The following is a 4,112-nucleotide window of genomic DNA, read 5'->3' as shown; positions in this document are numbered from 1 at the left end:
ATAAAAGCTGACTCCTTCCTCCACAGGGTGGTTGGGTGGGTCGGATGCCCAGGATCTTGTCCCTGCTTTCCCCAAAAGTCTGGGAACATGATTCTAAGCTTAGACTCATGGAAAACATCTTGGCTTTGTGACTTGGTCAGAGCAGACGCCTTCCTGAGGCCTCAGGACTGATGACCTGGCTGGGCCACCAGCAGAGGAAGGGGGTGTGTGCTACCAGTCTTGGGCACAATGCCCCTGCCCTCTGTGGTACACATCCTATGTTGTTAGGCAGAAAGGAAAGGTTGGAGCTGTACAGGGTACTGGGAGGCAGTACCTCCAGGAGCAGCCAATACACAGAAAGCAGAGGCCCACAGATAGATGGCTTGAAAGTCAAAAAGGGCTGATGGCCAGCTGAAGAATTGAGGTAGCCTTGTAATCACAGAGACATCATGCCAAGTTCTGAGGGGGGAATAAAGCATGTCTAATTGGAAGGGCAAATTATTGACCAAAGTACTTGAACATCAGTTTTTTAGGACACATACCCAACTCAGGTAACCCCAGATGAGAAAAACCTATAGTGCTCCCATAACTCACACTGCACTGCTTGGCTGCTGGTTAGCCTCAGTCGAAGGGAACGCATATCTGTTGGCTGTCCCGCCCCAGATGCTGCCTAGAGTTGATAACAGGAGGGGCAACAGCCTGCTTTGGCTCAAGGTCTTGTCCTTAGGCAGTGGCAGCACAAACACTGCATTTCCCAGGGCCTTGCCCAGGAGCCCTGGACACTTGGTGAGTAGAGCTGAACGGAAAGTCTGGGGGCATGAACAAGTCTGGTCCTGAGTTTCTGTGTGGGGGGGTATAGCTTGCCCTCCTGTCTACCCAGACTCTCTCTCTGGGCCTCTTCGTGGTGCCAGCAGGGCGTATTTGCCTAGGAAAATCTAGAAGTACAGAGGGGTTCTTTCCACCATGACCTGCCTATCTACTCCTGAATCACAAGTTCATAAAGCCTGCCCACAATCCAGTCAGTCCCATCAGCAGATGCTGAGATCACTGCCTGGCCCTAGAGTCTTCTTCCCAAGGAAGACACAGTCCCCCATTTAGGAGATAATGTAGGGATAAGGAAGGACAAAATGAGAACCCATTGTCCTGGGAAGGGCTGCCTGAGCTGCTTGTAGTGGGACATTCCCAGAGAAAAACTGGAGATCCCAGTAAGTCCCTCCTTGGTGGTGACCCTCCAGCCCCTCACCTCCACCCCACTGCAGTCAGTTGGCCACAGGGCTTGCAAACACTGGCACCTGCATCCAGTAGACCTGCCCCTCCCAAGGTGGGTCCTATTTCCATAGTTGGCCCCAAACTTGGTACAGCATTGCTGCTTGAACCTTTCACGTCTTAATTCTGCCTGATAAAACAGCATGTATAAAGCTTGGGCTTAGCAAGCAGGAGCAGTAGTTTTGCCTCTACTCTGGATGAAAGCCTATTGGCAGTGAGGCTAAAAAGTTACCTCATCTAGCTAGACCTTAAAGGCAGCTGCTCAGAGAGCATAGGTCCCTCCACTTGCTAGTGGAGGCCTAAAGGACTAGAACTTCAACCGGGAACCTTACCCATTTACTTGTTAACCTGTCAGCTCACTGATTATTCAGACTCAGGTGTGTGTGGCTGACAAGGCAGATGGTCAGAGTCATTTGTAAAGTCTGAACTTTGGATCAGAGCAGCTGCCCTGCCCATCTCTTAAGCCCATTCCAAGTGTCTCAAGTGCACATCCGTGAGGATCTTGACTGCCTCTAGTCTTATTACTCTTGTGGGCCCAAAGCCTAGAACAGGTTGGGTCCCAAATTGGCTCAAGGACTGGGCTGGTGACCCTGTAGGGCTCTGTGCTGTCTTGTGACATTGACTTGGATGTGTCTACACATCAGAGTTGTGTCCTTTGACCAGGACCACACTGGCATGGAGCAGGGTTCAGTCAGTAAACCAAAGCCAGGGATGGAGCTCACTGGCACATCATCTGTCTGGCAAGTGTGAGGCCCTGAGTTTGATTCCTGGTTTAGAAAAAAAAAAAAAAAGTCGATAACCCAAAGTCTTTCTCTGCTATGCAATGCATCAGAACATTCAGGATGACCACAAGGTGACTTGAGATGCAGGAGAGACCTGTGTTCTTTATCTTGCCCATCTCAGCTCCCTCAGCAAATGCCTCAACAATCCTAAGATTCCTCCTTAGGCCCTCTTTTGCTTCTCCTACAACGGCAGGTCTTGTTCCTGCCCTGGCCCCCTCACGGGCAGCAGAGTTGGTCACCTGCAGCAAGCTAACAGAAGCCACAGGCCCAATTTTGGCTGTTTCTCTGGCAGACAGATCACAGAGCTGTGTGCTACTCTCATCTCCAGGAAGCAATACCAATTCTGATCTCAAGCACTCCAGGTGGTGCCCTGTGAAGGCTGGAGAGAGAAGAGGACCTTTGACCACTGCAAGTCCACTCTCAATGTCCTCTTACGTGAAAGGCACATTGGCCAGAGGTTGCCCAGGTTGCAAAGAGCAGAGCCCTCTCTGCAGTCCTTAATGTCCTCCAGATAGCCTGCTGGATTGGAAGGGATGTACTTCCTGTCCCTGTCTCCAGAGGATGAGTAGGCTTGAGATGGATGTTAACAGAGCAAGGAAAGTCCTGCCACCTAGGAGTACCTAGCCAGCTTCTGAGCCAGGCATGATGGTGCATAACTGTAATTCCAGCACTGAAGAGCCTGAGGCAAGAGGATTGCTGCAAGTTCAAGGCCAGGCTGGGCTATATAGTGAGGCCCTGTCTCAAAACAACCATCTTTCGACCTGACGATTAAAAGTGGGATCTGCATTGAGACAGTGGTTCATCTTCGGCTAGCTAAAGTGCATGGCCCTGACCCTAGAGGGACTATTGCGATGGGTGCAGATTTTCCTGAGCCCTAGAGTAAACTTCACTCACTTAAAAAAAAATCATGTGTATCTTATCACAGATCTGGTGTCTCCTGATTCTCCAAAACGGCCTTACTTTTTTCTGGTTTGATGCCCCTTTCCCATATGGTAGCCTCAAAGGCCCAGCTGCCCTCAGATCCCTTTATCAGTACAGCTTTTGCTTCCAGGATACTTGGGCATCTCCCCTGCTCTGAAAACAGACCAGCCTGAAGTGGACTTTAAAAGTCCTGGGTGAGGACTGGGGAGATAGCACAGCGGTCTAAGAACCTGCCCCTGGTAAGCACAGGGACCGAGGGTCGATCCCCGGTAACATAACGTGTGGGCCTGGAGCCCGAGCTCAACCGTGCTGGCTGAAAGGTGGCACACCTGTAATCCCACCGCTGGGGAGGTTGAGACAGGAGGCTCAGCAGAGCTGCATAGCGAACCAGACCCCGTACCAAATAAAAGATTTTTTTATTTTAAATTTCAAAAAAATAAAAGTCCTAGGGTCGGAGAGAGCGCTCAGTAGAATAAGCGCTTCCCTGGCAAGCACAGGGTCCTGAGCTCAATCCGCGGTACTGCAAAAAAAAAAAAAAGTTCTGGGTGTTACGAGTGACCAAATGGCCCTAAAGGAGCACTAAACCTATGGGGCTCTTTCCTGAAGGGGTTGCTCAGAGGGGTGCGGGAGGGTGGTGGCCCAGTTTAAAGGCAGATTCCCTTGAGCCAAGCAAATAGGCTCGAATAAGTAATGTATGTCCAAGAGTGAGGTCGTACCTCCGACTCAGCCCGATGTTCTTGACTGCTGCTTCTGACAGCTGGGCCCAGGAGGCTCCAGGAGCTGACAGGGGATGGCCTTGACGCCTCCGCAGCTTGAACTCCCAACCCCCAAACCGGTCCAAGAGCATCAGGACCCCTAGCCCCGCCTTAGAATGAACTGGACCGTACCCCAGACCCAGCAAGATCCTCTGAGAGCCCGTCCCTTGTCTCCCTCGCAAGGCACTTTGGTAGCTGTAGTCCAGTCCCTTCTCTGCCCCGCGCTGTGTGCTAAAACCCGGCGCGTCTCCAACAGAAGGAGGGGCGAAGGCCCAATGCTGGCATCACCAAGAGACTACAACTCCCATTATGCTTCGCGCGTTGACACATAGCCTGTGGGAGTCGTAGTCCGGACACAATTACCAGCGCCGCGTGCGCTGCTGACGCACTGTAAACGCGAGACCCGGCC

This window comes from Octodon degus, unplaced genomic scaffold, assembly GCF_000260255.1.
Source record: "Octodon degus isolate 3935 unplaced genomic scaffold, OctDeg1.0 scaffold00021, whole genome shotgun sequence".
In the NCBI taxonomy this organism is placed as follows: Eukaryota; Metazoa; Chordata; class Mammalia; order Rodentia; family Octodontidae; genus Octodon; species Octodon degus.
The sequence above is the reverse complement of the archived record's forward strand: the minus strand, read 5'-3'. Positions refer to the sequence as shown.